At 38.6% G+C, this 15,025-nt stretch overlaps 1 protein-coding gene across 3 annotated transcripts in view; it reads right to left on the reverse strand.

Annotated features, from left to right (window-relative positions):
• St6galnac3 (ST6 N-acetylgalactosaminide alpha-2,6-sialyltransferase 3) overlaps positions 1–15,025 on the reverse strand; it is a 526,703-nt gene that overhangs the window by 239,444 nt on the left and 272,234 nt on the right. Inside the window, exon 1 of one of the 3 annotated variants that reach the window (XM_047534454.1) lies at positions 8,065–8,160. The exons of the other annotated variants lie outside the window; for them this stretch is intronic. The gene's annotated coding sequence lies outside the window, so the exon portion shown is untranslated. Of the gene's footprint in view, positions 1–8,064; positions 8,161–15,025 lie in introns of those variants that run through there. 3 annotated transcript variants of the gene reach the window in all.

The following is a 15,025-nucleotide window of genomic DNA, read 5'->3' on the forward strand; positions in this document are numbered from 1 at the left end:
CTTAGCTCATGACAGTCAAGAAATGAACAGAGAGAGTGAGAGCGAGTGAGAGAGAGAGAGAAAGAGAGAGAGAGACAGAACAGGAGGGAGAGGCGGGAAAGGTGGAGAGAAGATAAGCACACCCCATGTTCAAATAGACACAAATCCGTGCCTAGGAAGGCCTATTGTTCTTGGTGCTAAAATAAGAAGGACTCCAAAGAATGTGATGTTGAAGGAAATGGAGAGAGGATACTGGTCACTTTGCTGATCTCCAATATTAGGTGGGGATCAAAGCAGAACAAACTTGTTTGAAAAGTAAGAAAATGTAATCATAAAACATCTGAAGAAATTCATCTGCTCAGTGGCATGTGACCTGTCCTATACATTGCTCCTGCTTTGTAGGCTCAGTGTAGCCTTCTATTTTGTCCCAGCCTGCTGTCACTGAGGAACACATGAGTAATAAAATGTCCAAACCATCTCCATGGAGTTCTCCAAGTTCTTTTTCTGGGATCAGTAAACAGTACAGTGGGGCTTTTGCAGCTCCACTGTTGAACACCCCAGTGACCTACTTCCTGCCACCAGATCCCACCTCTGAGTAGTTCATTTAGTCATCAGTGAATTAATCCACTAACTTCTGATTCCAAATGATCCAGTCACTTCCCAAAAGTCCAGCCTCTGAACACATGAGACTTTGGGGGACAGTCTAGACCCAAAGCATAACAAACCCCATTTTTTTTTTTTGCGGTGCTGGGGATTGAACCCAGGGCCTCTTGCCTGCGAGGCAAGAACTCTACCAACTGAACTATATCCCCAGTCCACAAACCCCATTTTGACAAGCAGCTAAATCAAAGTATAATTCTCTTCTTCAATATAATGGAAGGAAGGTGTTCTAATACGTCTTGCAGATGCATAAACATGTATTAATAATATGGTGTACACACGAATGGGGTGCAGGCACTTAGATTATTGCATCATATGATCCTTCTCTCTCTTTTCATGTACTACCTTCTCTCATCTCTGTGGAATTTACACTTTAAACAGAATATCAGGTATAGATCAATAAAGACTGCTCTAAAAAACAAGAAAGAGGAAAAGAAAAGCTGTCCACTTCTCAATGCCCATTGCAGAAAGCTACAATGCTTAAAAAAAGCATTTTTTTTTTAATTTAGTTTTCATTACATAGGTGCAGCTCAACTTTTGCCCTAGGATGTTAGCTCATTTCTGCCAATTAATCAACAAAGAAAAATGTTGATTGGATTTCACGTGATTATGTACGTGTGTGCACGCCTGCATGTGTGTTGATATTTTTGTAAAGTTAAGGTACATGCACCATGATGTATGCACAATCATTTTACAATAGTCCCTATGTAATTTTTAAAGATACATCTCCAGTGTCTAGTAAGTGGCCAGTACATATTGATTGAATGAATTTGAGTAAATACATGAGAATACCTGTTCCTTGATAATGGGTTCTTCTTAGAGCCCTGTGCCAATGTGTCTATTTCATTAGTTTTGCATGTGTCCATGGTTATGAAAATTTAATAAAAATTAGGAGGTGAAGCTTCTCTTTGACTTTTCTTCATTGGGTAAATATTCTGTAACCCTTGCAATATTCCATTATGTGCAAGCTCTGCCTTACCCTCACCATTATGACTCTGCGCAGCAGGACCATTTTAACGTCTGATCTATTCCACCAGGTGAAGCAAACAAATTAGACAGAACACCACAGCTGCTTGATATAGGATGTCCTCATGTTTTTGCTCCCGTTTTTAATACACCCAAGCATCACATTTATTTTTTCAACAGCTGCTGCACATTGAGCAGACTTCTTAATTAGCTAATGTTTGGAAAGCCCTTTGAAGATAAAAAACCCTATATAAGTGCTAAGTGTTATTATTACCTTGACAAAAGAGTTCTCTTTTACCTTGGCTCACTGAGAAATGTGTGAGCTTTCCTTCTCTCTAACTAGCAGTAGTCAAACTATAGGCAACATAAATCACAGAAGAAAGAATTTAGAAATTCAGCTGTGGCCCCTGAAAGCAGGCAATTGGGCACCCTGGAGTGTTCCTTCCTGCCCTAATGTAATCTTCTACAGGCACCAAAAGAAAGGAATTCTGGTGCTGGGAGGTGGTTAGAAAACACATTTTCAGCCTCTAGGATGTTTAAAAGGAAATGAAAATACTTATAGCACCCTCTTTCGTGAAAAGGCTTTTCAGATGTCAAACCTAAAGAGACCTTGTTTCTTTTAGCTTCCTTTTGGAAAACAAGGCAAATGTTTAGCTCTCACATACTGTGTCTCTGCAAATAGACATCCATGGTCCAGAGATGAAAAACGATTTACCTGAACCAAATTCATCTGAGTTGCCTTCTCCCCCTCCTCATTGCCAGGAGGCAAAGTACTAAGAATCGACTAGAAAATGAAAAGCAGAGGCTAAGAAAACTCAACAGCTAGTGGTCACACTGTACCCTTGCTGCTCAGCTCTGCTTATCAAAAAAATTACCTTTCAGGGTGTATAAGGTGCAGTTTCTGCCCCTGAGGAATCTTCCATTCTAGTACTAGTAAAATAACAACACAACAGTAAAAGCTTCCACTTATTTACCAGGTCCCATACTATGGGCACGTGCCTTTGTGTATCATTTACTTTCCACAACATCCCCCAAAGAAGACTATTATTATTTTCATCTTAAGTATTAGAAAATGTCCCACGGAGGTCAAGTGGCATGTCCCAAGCTACCAGGTAGGTAGTAGAGCCATCCTTTGGACCCAGGTATGTCTGGCCACAGAACTGAGCTCTTTCAACAAGGATGATATTTTAAAACCCTTGTCGTCAGATCAGCAAGAGCAGTGCAAAACAAACACAGCATCCTTCCTGTTAGGATGTGCTGGTGGAGAGGAGGCAAAGAGCTCATGTGGCTGTTGATAGGGAAGTCATGATGAAATGAATTTGAGGGTCTTTGTGAGGAGATAGATTTACTACATCTAGCAGAGTGTAAGAAGCGAGCACTCTCTGATTACTATGGATATTATTCCCCTACAGAATTTGTTCAAGAAATAGAAATGAAAAGAATGGAAAAAGATGAACTGAAAAAAAAAAAATCAAAATCCTTGCAGTGGAAATTAATGCTGGTCTTTCGTTCTTATTTACTTTTAAGTAAATAAATTACTTAAATTTATTTAAAATAAATTATGCTATTATGTCAGTTTTTCACACTGACATTTGTGTCAAATGTGAAGTATCCTTATAAAGCTAGGACAGGTAATGAAACCAAGAGGGAAAGGAACTGGAAAGGGGGAAATGATAAAATTATCAAACGATCCCAAGTTGGAAATTTTTCCCTTAAAACCTTCAAACTGTCTTGGTTACTGGGAATAATGCCACAACACAATGTATACATGTATCAAAAATTTACATTGTACCCCAGAAATATATACAATTATCTTTTGTCAATTAAAAATAAAAAATTAAGTTTAAAGAAAAATAAGCCCAAACTAAAGTGATTTCCGCAAGGACGATGCAAACAGCTTTAGTACTGTCCGCCTGTGCAGAGCTCTTAATCGCCTGCTTTCCCCATCACTCTGAAAGCCGCTGTCTTTGCTTCCTGGTGCCAAAGTACACTTATGAAACAAGGCCGCACTCAACAGGCTCACGTGCCAAAATAGAAGCACTCCTTTGGTGTCCTCCCTAAATGAGGCTAGCCGTGGAAAACACTCTCTGTTATGACACAGCCCTAGGGCTGCAAGCTAAATGTCTGTGAAGGTAGGAATCAGTAGTCAATATCAACTTCGCACAAATCTCTAGGAACTGGGGACAATTCATTGCTCCCCAAGGATAAGCTGGAGCAAGGAAGTGAGATGCTCAGCAATGAGAGTTTGTTTGTGGCTAATATATTAGATAAATTATTCAAGAGCAACATCCTTGTGAGCCCTGTAATTACTGCCAAGTAACTGAGCTTGTTGACCTACAAAATGTAGATCAAAGACCAAATCTGCATTTCACATAAGATTCCTTCCAGGCTCTAGCAAACTGGGTTGCCCAAGTGGCTGCTTTGAAACCCAAAACAGGAAGTGGAAAATATTGTCACTCAGAAGTTATGATGTAGGGGAGACTAAGAGGTTGAATTCACCTTCTCCAACAGGTAGCATCAAAATCCTCCATAGTCTGGTCCAACTGCTCTTTCCAGTAGATCTTGCATTACAATCTGCAAGGTTTCTAGGCTTACTTTAAACTGAAACAATTGCTTTTCCACCTGCTACATACCCTGCATTCCCACCTACTCTTGTTAATTCCTATTGAAACTTTTTTCTAGAAAGTCATTCCACTGCAAGTCCCCAATTTCAGTTCCTTCCCTTTGTTCAATATCTGTCTCATGCCACTTCTTCAGGGAAGGTTTTCTCTCTGGTAGAAGTATAGAATAATACTTCTACTATATTTCTCAAATGCAAACATCTTTCTCCTGCATAGTGATGCCATTAAAAAGATTAATTTTAGAGATGACATTCCTGGTCTAGAATCACCATGACAGGGATCCATGTCTACTTTATCTTAGACCCTTATTGGCACTCAATCCAGTGCCTTAAAAGAAGTGGATGCTAAAGAAATATTTATCTAACAAAAATTCACTCAATATTCCTCAAATTTGTTATCATTAATTTCCTAGTACTATTCTAGGCACTGAGGATATGTCATGAACAAGACGAACTGGTATTCCTGATCTAATGGAATGACATTCCAAAGTGTGAAGTAGACTATAAACAAAATTTAAAAAGTTGTATAAATAGCAGAAGATGGTAAGTGCAAGGAGGAAAAATAAAGCAGAGTAGGAATATAGAAAGGGCCAGAATAATTAGATTGGATGGGTGGATGGATGGATGAATGGATGAGTAGATGACTTGGTGAATGGATTCATTACACTGTTAAAAAAAAAAAAAAACTGTTTTTTTTTTTTGGTGGGATAATAAACCTCCTAAGACCATTATCTATTCTATATATAAATCACCTTCAGAGGCCAAAAGGTGATGGTTCATCTCATCCATAATAATCTTAGAAAAATAAAGGTCAAAGAATCTGAACTCTCAATTTATTGCCATACTGACTTCAGATGCCCCTAAATAAGTCACTCTTGATGACCATGCAAAAAATATGTTAATTCCTAAGAGTTTGTGAAGAAACAGTCTCTTTGGGTCAGAGAGAGCATATCTTAGTTTGGGGATACTCCTACAAAGAGAATGAGAATAAACAATCGAAGATGGAACTGTGAGAAGGAAAAATTTGGGGGTTGCAGGGGAAGGAAGCCATTTAAGTTGTGGATGGATGAGTTACCTGATTCCCTCCAATCAAGTCTGAAATGAAGATGGTTTTCACTAAGCAACAGGAATGTGGTATCTTCAGACTCAAAGTGGCCAGTTCCTGGGTGACAGTTTAGCTCATGAAACCTCTCAATACCCACTTACTCATTTTCATCTGCAGCATGGATTAGTGAGACTTGCTTCATATCTCCCTGTCTGGAAGGAAGAGTGCACCCAGTGTGAAGCCCAACGGTGAGGGGTGGGGGGCTTGCTTCTCATGATTGGTCCCTGCCAGCACTATATTTTCTACATTATTTCACAAATTGATTTCAATTTTAGGCAACACATTTATATGTAGTGAAAACTCTCCTTCAGTCTCTAATAGTAAGAAGCACTTTTTGAATAAGAATACCCTGTTGGTGTTCCAAGCTCATTCTTTGAAAAGAAAACAACTGCACAGCCAGTCATGGGCATTTCCATCTCCCTAGTGATTTGCAAAGCTTAGAATATCCTGGGCTTGGAACTGTCCACCTGTTATGGACATTGCATTGCCTAATATCCAATGTGGCCTCTGAACATTTCCAGTTAAGTTTCAGCCTCTTAATGTAAGTAATGCTCATAAGTTTTTTCTGCCCCTCCTTCATTCCTATTTTCTGAGATCCTCAAAAATTGTAGACTATAGGCTGGGTATGCTCTGTGGGTAGAGGAGGGGGCCATCAGTCAGCAATCACTGTGACAGCCAGCATGGGTTTAGTGCACCAACTCAGAATTAGATTGTTCAAGTTCAGTTCCTAGCTCCATAATTACTAGCTGAGTGTCTTAAGGCACTATGACTAACCTCTCTGTGCCTTAATTTCCTCTTTGATAAAATAAAAACAATGTGACAGAGTTTCCATGAGGGTGAAATAAATCCCTTACAGATAGTAAATTTCTGAATAAATGAAGCTTTTATTATTACTTGTTGTTCCCCCTGCAAGAGGGAGAGGAAAAAAAGAGTGGCCAAGATTCCAGCTAGCTCATTAGGATTCAGAATGGTGGTTAGGCATGTTAACATTTGGGGGGCAGGACCTGGAAGTGTGTGCCCCAGAAGGTTGGAGAAGTTTCCTAGGAATAGCACTTCCCAAGGGCCCAGGCAATGGTTTGGCCCAGTAAAAAAGCACTGGGTGGAGGGAATTGTTTTTCTTCTGACATCTAATTCTGGTTGCAGGCTGATCAAAAGTACTTGTCTGGGTACCAGGATGATAGTGAAGGTACGTTAAAAAGAACAGATATTTCTCTAAACATTCTGTAGAACACCAGAGCACAGACTGCTCTAAGCTGGGCCCCCTGTAAAAAGAGCGAAAGTCACACTGAAAGGAACAGAGAGTGCTTTCTCCACCAGAGAGAGCAAAGCCGCAGAACAGGGTTGTCTGAGTAGGGGGCAAAGTCATTTGCCAGAAGGGCAGTCTTAACTTGGCTATAGAGTGCTAAAGTGAATGATTTCCACAGCCTTCTGAATGCTACTGAATGCAAGCCTTTGTTTTGTTGCAGTTTAGTCAAATGGCAATGTGGCTCTTAAACTGTAGAGCTGTACATAAATTTCACCTGCTTAATAAATTTCCATTTATTAAGCATTAAACAAATATCTATTAAGCCTCTCCTGTGTTCCAGCCACTGGACACATTAGGTGCCAGGGACACAGGGAGGAGAAAAAGCAAGCAGATTTATGCCCTCTTGGGGCTCAGAGAGAGACGAGTCCCCAGTCAGTCAGCCAGGAATCTTGTCGTGATCTGGGGCAGGGGCTTACCACCATATCTGAGCATCAGCGCAGATTCTACCTTCAAAAAGTGATTTCCACCAAGAGCTGAAGAATGACTAAAATTTAGCTAGACAGAGAGAGGGAGGAGCCCTCCAAACCATGAAAACAGTGTATGCTAGGGTTCAGACATGGTGCCTTAAAAGACTGCTATTAGACAGGATCAATAAACTAGACCTTGTTGGACTTAGTTTTATGGAGACACAACTGTGTCCATTCATTTGCATACAGTCTGTACTATAGCTGGTTTTGTGCTACAATGACAGAATTGAATAGCTGTGACAGACCAGGAGGTCAACAAAACCTAAAATATTTACTAGCTGCACTTGCTCTTTGTAGAAAATACCACCTACCCTGGGCTAGAGCATTGGGGGCAGTGAGCAACCTCTTGGCACAGCTCCTTCAACATCACTCAAGTGCTGGGTGACAGTAGTATAAAGTAAAATGGATGAATCGACAGTTTCACTTTTCTGCACACTTTACAAGTCAGATTTGCAGCAATTGCCCCCATGGCACTAGGAAAGGAAGAGGTGTTTTCGTAGCACGATTTTATGTTTGCACTTCATGAAAACTGTTTGTAGAAAATATTTTTATCCAAGGTACTGGGGGGGCACTAACTTACTGCATGCCACTAAGACTGAGATCTGTTTCTAGTTGGTAGGCTCAAATTTCTAGCAACATGCAGAATAAGTACACTATCTGATGACCTGCATCACCAGACCTCTTAAACAAAATGCTGAAGGGGATGGTTTACTCTGTCTGGCCCCAACATCAGCTGTGACTGAAATCACTGTTGACATTCATCTAGTTTTGAGAGCAATCTATAATGTGTACTTCAGAGTTTTATGATAACAACAAAAGGTTCAGTGAACTTTTGCCCCATTCAAAATTTAGCACCAGCTTCTACCTGGAACCCTCTCCTCTGTTCTCCTGGAACACTCCCATACTTTGGTCTTGGTTCCGGTGTATTGCCTCTGCCCACAGATTCACACTGGTGACCCACCTGCTGCTCTCACAGGGCACTCTGTTTCCCACATAGTGTCCCTGTCTGCCCCATTCCTGCAAGATCCTTGAGAGGAAGGCGACATTCTTTTCACCACTGTTGCTCCAAGCCTGATGTTTGCCTTGTATATTTACTTAATCTATTAAGAAAAAAGGAAAAACTAATCATGATCTGTTTTATACTTCAGAATGAGAATTCTGTATATAGTTAATAGTTAACCAACATAATTACATGAATAATAAGCCATATGTTTCTGGTATCAACTCCCATTTCCTGCACACCAAGGAATGGGCCTGGTGGCACCCCTGATGTTTGCTGGTGTCATCTAGTTCTGTCTTTCTTTACCCAGCTTTTGCAGCCCTACCTAGTGTTACCTTGGAAGTCAATGCTGTTGTGTTTTAATGTTGACCCGCTAGCATGGTCACTTCCTTATGTCAGAATCTCCAGTACTTACTATGAAGCCTTTTCAATCTCTCTGTTATATAAGCTTTGGTTCATAATTTATATTATAGAGCTTTAACTACAATATTTCTATGGAAGTTAATTTACTCTAATTTGCCCTGCAGTGTGCTGGCTTCCAAATTTTATTCCTGGCAATGGCAGTATTTAGCTGATTTTATCATTTTATGTTTTCAGGACCTGTGTTTTTTGCCAGGCCAGGGAGAACAGAAGACAATTTTTGCTCAGTAGAGAAAGTGGTTTATTGATTGATTTCAAGTTACGATATCAGGGCACCTTCACACTTGCTGGGTAGGAACTTCCTGTTTTGTCATTATACAATGATTATATAGAAATCAAGCCAAATAGGAAAGGAAACTTGTCAGAAAAAAAAAATGTTCAAAATGGGAGAAAGACAGCACACAGCAGTCTGCAAACAGTAGCCTTATGTTTATTCTTTTTCTTGTCATTTAATGCTTTGGGTAAAGACTTCATTGGGGGAAGATATCAGAGTTATTCTTTCAACAAATCAGAAATAAACTAGAATTGACTAGGCAAATTTTTTGCACTTAAGATCTACTTTCAAACTTCTAACAACAAAAAAAGTAGACAATTCATTTTTTGGCTAAATTAAGAGCCAGGAAAAAAAGATTGAATTTGGAGGGTCAATCAGATCAAGTTTTTAAAAGAAGATCATGGGCTTGAATTCAGAGAGTTCTTAACTGCCTTGGAAGCAAAAAAAGGTCATTGGACAAAATTAAACTGGGTTGAATGTTGAATATTTTATGCATAGGTTGATTTATAAAGAAACATGACATAGGGGCAAGGGATTCTGAAATGAATTCAATGAAAATGAATTCAAGACATTAATTTTTTAAGTGAAAAAAGAATTCAATTTAAAAAGCGAAAAGGGAGAAACTCAGCTTGAATTAGCGAGGCAATAGTAATTCCCAGTCTTCATACCCAACATCCATACTGACATGAACTGTGGATAATATAAGGGACTGAGGGAGAGAGTAGAGATGGAAGAGTGAGGGTAAGTGGAAGATTATGCTTACTGATGCCACATCAAAACAGTTGACACAAGAGCTATAACCATGAATTAAATTAATGAAACCAATCTTCAGAAGATTAGAGACTAGGTAAATGGTGCTGTTAGCTTATCAATTTTCAGAAGATGAAAAATTGAAAGATTGTGCTTGTAATTATTATAAAAGAATGATAGGGCTTATTTTTACATACATAAAACCCTTGTGAATTCTTAGAAAAGATCATGATTATGTGACAAGGCATTGATTTCCACGGCACAGGTCTCTGTGTACAGTCACTTGGCTCATGGAATTAGCTAAGATATCACAGAAAATTATACTCACTGTTGTATTAAGGCAAAAGTAAGGTCCTTACCTTCCACAAGTATGAAAAGAAACTGAATTTCAAGGAGTTCTTTTTAAAGGATAGGTTTATCTTTAAAAAAATCTGTTCCAAGTGTCCTTGGTCCTTCAAGAGCTTAAAAGTATTCATTTCCACAATCTATTTGTCTATCTGACAACCATACTTAATATCTATTTTTCTGAGTTTTAAATATTTCTTATACTAATTTTCACAATATTATTCTGCCTAAATAAATGTATGGTACCCTTTTTACCAGAGGATAACAATTTAGAATAAGAAGTGTTAAGTGACAAACAGTTTTAGAAATTTTTCAAGTATATTGAAATATTCTTCTTTCCTTTTTATAAAGGAGAAATTGAAAATGGATTGAAATAGAAATGGAACTTTATATTTTCAAGCACACTTAGCTGAAAAAAAGTCACAATAGCCAAGAGGTAGAAACACCTCAAATACCTGTAGGCAGAAGAATGCACAAAATGAAATACTACTCAGACTTAAAAAGGAAGGAAATCCTCCCCACCCCTTTTCTAAAGCAGTCCATGCCCTCCCGCCATGTACTCTTGCATGTTGCTGATTCAACATTTAAAACCCCAATGATGTAAATTACTTGTATCTCCCAGCAGACTATGAACCTCTAGGGCAGGGACCTCAGTCTTAGCTTTGTGTCCCTAGTACACAGTTGGTGCTCATTAAATGTGTGTTGGATCTACTGCTAAAAAAAAAAAAAAAAAAAGGGAAGGAAATTCTGTCACACGGAGGGAAATGAATGAGCCTTGAGGACTTCACGTTAAGTGAAAAAATCTAGTCATCAAAAAACACATACTACATGATTCCACATGGAAGAGGCATCTCAAGCAAACACTGCAGACAACAGTTACTGGGCATGGAGAGGGGAAGTGGGAGTTGCTGTTTAATGGCTCTGCAAGATGAGAAGGTCCTGGAGATCAGTTCAACAATGTGAATATACTTAACACCACTAAACTGTGCATATAAAAATGGTTAAGATGGTAAGTTTTGTATTACAAGTTTTTAAACCAATTAAAAAAAAAAAAACCTAAGGTATGTTTCTGACTCATTTACATTTATCGCTTGTTTGCCGAGGATGCAGAAGGCTATGAAACCTTTGCCTTCAGTCTTTTAATTAGCCTCTAGCTCTTTTTTCTTAGACACAAAAATCTTGTATTTTGACAGGATTAAATGAACAGGAGCACATGAAAGGAAAGGTTTAAATTTTCCTTGAAATTGAGGCACAAACTCCCAGAAGACCAATGAGGTTCTAAACTTGAAATGTACACTTGACGATCACTATTAATAACTGAGATATACCTTCAGAAGAATTCCCCAATCTACTTATTATGTATGAACATAAGCAATTATGCCTTTGCATAACACATAGACCATATACTACAGAGCATGGAACCAAATTAATGCATAATATGATTTCACATGGATAATTGATAACAAGAATATTGATTAGCTAGCAGAAATATTTTATCTCAACACTTTGTATTTTCATTATTAAGCAAGGAAATGGACAGGCATATTTATTAGTAAAATATTGAATGAAATAGCTGAGGTAGAGAATATTTGAAATTGAGGTTCAAACTTGTGCATTCTCAACAGCAGCAGTTATTAAGCAATTATGTATAAAGCTTGCATTAGGCTCTGGGTGCTGGGAAAATTAACAAAACTTGGTCTTTGCTCTTAGAAATTCGGCCACAAAATGAAGAAGATCACTAGGCCTTTATATAATCAGAATGTAAACAGAACAATATGAGAACGATAAACAAAGAGCTATCAGAATGCAAAAGACAAGGATAAACAGACTAAAATCTTGGACTCATGGTTATTCAGAACTGACATCAGAGATAGAAATCTACACTCCAAGGGAGTCCATTTCATTTTTGGGAGCTGTGGTTGATTAAAATTTCTTTTTTAAGTAGAACGAATGCATGCCTCCCTTTAACATACAATTACTTAGAGAAGTTAAGTGTAAGTCTTCTCATCTACATGGTAACCCTTATTATTAGTCATTAATTATCACAGTGACTATGGATAATCCAAGTAGAGTTGCATTAGCGTTCAGATATGAAAATGTGGAGGACTAGAGAGAAGTCGAAACTAAAGGTGGACATCTGGAAGTCATCAGTTAATAAATGAGAGTTGAAATCCTCTATCCTCCTCAAGTCACTTCTCTCTGCAAGTTGAATCATTCCCCCACCTTGTTGATTCTTCTTTCTAATTAGCTTTCTAATTAGACAGTGACTTCCCCACAGTCACTGTCATGTCTTATTTTAATAGCCTCGGATCATCTCCTTATATCCAGTTTGCCCACTTTCAAGTCATTTGCCTGCTCTGAATTGTCCTTAATGCATGAGATTGCCAGAGCTGCTCTACCAAAGGACCATAAACGTGCTGTCTCACAGTTCTGAGAATCTAGAAGTTTGAGATGAACATGCCGGCAGAGCAAGCTACCTCTGTGGGTGCTAGTGAAGGACGGTTCTAGACCTCCCTCACAGCTTCTGATGGGGCTGTGGCTTGTTGCATCATAACCCTATCTTCACATGGTATTCTCCTCGTGTGCATTTTTCTCTCTCCCACACAGCATTTTAAAAAATACAGACACCAGACTCATTGGTATAGGTGTCCACCCTATTCCAGCATGATCTTGTTTTACTCATTATATTTGCAGTGACCTGTTGCTAAATAAGGTTACTTTTCAAAGTATTGGGGTTAACACTTTAAAAAACAAATTATGAGGGAACATAATTCAACCCATAACACTTGCGAAATGTAAACATGATCCTGTCATTTCCTCTTAAAATAATCTAAAGGTTCCTCACTGTCTCCAGCACAAATTCCAAAACGTTTTAAACATGGTTTACTACATTTCCCTCCCTCTCTCTCTCTCTCTCTCTCTCTCTCTCTCTCTCTCTCTCTCTCTCTCATACATTCCTGAGCTTGTATTTTTTATTTTGAAACAGGGTCTTGCTAAGTTACTTAGGAACTAAGTTGCTAACTATGTTGCTGAGGCTGGCTTTGAACTTACGATCCTCCTGCCTCAGCCTCCTGAGCCACTGAGATTACATTTGTGCTCCACCATGCCTATCTTAACCCAGTTTACTAGATTCTTCAGAGTCTGGCCCCTAGTTTTCCCTACAGTTCATCTTTTGCCGTTCTCCTTCTCACCCTCCTCCCTCCAGTGCCACACTGCTAGGCTAAGACGTCTGGTGGGTCAGGTGCATGAAATGCCTCTTCAGCTTAGGGTATGTGGAATTTACAGTAGGTTTATCAGCTGTTCCCTTCACAAGTCAAGGAGCATTTGTAGTTTCTATTGCATTATGCTTGGGCAAAGGTGATCTCTGTAGTTTGGTATCAGGACATGGAGATTCAAGAAACTGAGTGATAGAATCAGGATGCTTTTTGATGTATTCTTTTTGCTCACAACACTCCTTTGAGTTTTCTCTAACTTTTCATTGTCGTTCCCATGACCTGCTTTTGATCCATACCTTCCCTGTCCATCACGCTGCCCCCGCCCGGCCCCTCTCCCTATGGTTCTTCACTGCTTTTCTTTTCTTCATCCTCTTAACATCATCCAAATACTATATTTTCTTTCCTTTTTGTTTCTCTCTTATCTCTCTCTCGATTCTAGGATATAAACCCCATTAGGTAATTTTATTATTTGTTTAACTCTGTTGCTCACTGTTATATCCCCAGAGTCTAGATAAGAGTTTAGCACTGGTCAGGCAGTCAGTGTTATTAATTATTTAATTCGTTTGGTCTTTATAATGGATCCCACCAAAAGCATCCTAGTAGATTGCCTTCCTTCCACGAGGACAGCAGGCAACATCGTGAGTCCAGGAAACAAAGGCAACAGAGGGTGGACTCAAGAAATAGGCAGGAGACAGAATCCAAAGGAACTGACTGTCCAATGAATGTTTGGAAGAGGAGAGAGAAGGAACTCAAAGATGATTCAGGGTTTCATACTGAATGACTTGGACAAATAAGAGCTACTGGCAAAAATAGAGCCATGAATTCTAGCAAAGAAGCAGACTTGGAATGGCATAAACTAATGTTCTAGAAACTAATCAACTTTATAATATCATTTCCTATAAAATAGCACTTCTCTCCATAATGTATTGCTTTGAAAAAGTGAAGAAACTTGGTAAACCTCTGCATTCCAAATAACCTTTTTTAAGCCAACAGTGTACACATGTGAGACAATAGCATATGGGCAGGCGAGACAGAGAGAGGCAGAACAAAGAAACTCTGACTTTGATAGATTAAACCCTCGACTTGATAAATGGTTCATGCAGATCAGTAACGGGAAGGCCTACGTGCCAACAAGAAGAGCCAAAAATAATCTTGTAGTTTAAAAGAGTGAATGAATGATACAGCACTATGCATTTGGAAAAGTCTCAGTCGTGATCATGAAATATGTATCAAAAGCATTGGCTCTATGGGTGATATGTAAAGTTTCCTCTCTGGCTGTGGTGAATGTTATTTTTTCTGATACATAGTGAGCCAAATTCACATTACAGATTCTACGTTTTATAATTCTTCCAGCATAAATTGCTTCAAACCAAGCAAAATCCAGAATTCACTTTTTCTTGCTTGGTAGAGAAGGTGGCAGTCTATAAAAGGAAATGAGCCAGCAGATTTATCCTCTTTATCACACAGGGAAATCACAATGCATATCTCAAAATGATCATACATCAGAAAAATAACTGAAAGGAAATACACTAAAATGGAAATTATCTTTCATAGGAATATACATAATTTCTATTTTATTTCTTTACAATGAATATATATTATTCTCCAATTAGAATAAAAAATAAAAGGTTCTCTTTAATGAATGTTCACTGGTCCAAAGCTGCTTGGGGATAAGCTTGTGGGTTGTTTTTAAGAAATTCTGACAACATTACATCTCCACTGAGAGAAGAAATTAATCCATGGGGTGGGGGAGATGCCTTTCATTCTAAATCATTTTGAATTTAAGCAAAAAGGAATCTATGATTGGTTTGGAAACAACTAAAGCACAGGCAATTCTAATCACCCAGATGTGACGCTAAGTACATAACATCAAATTCATAGATACTTCTTGAATTCTGTTTAAGTCAATAAAGTCAAA

This window comes from Sciurus carolinensis, chromosome 1, assembly GCF_902686445.1.
Source record: "Sciurus carolinensis chromosome 1, mSciCar1.2, whole genome shotgun sequence".
NCBI lineage: Eukaryota > Metazoa > Chordata > Mammalia > Rodentia > Sciuridae > Sciurus > Sciurus carolinensis.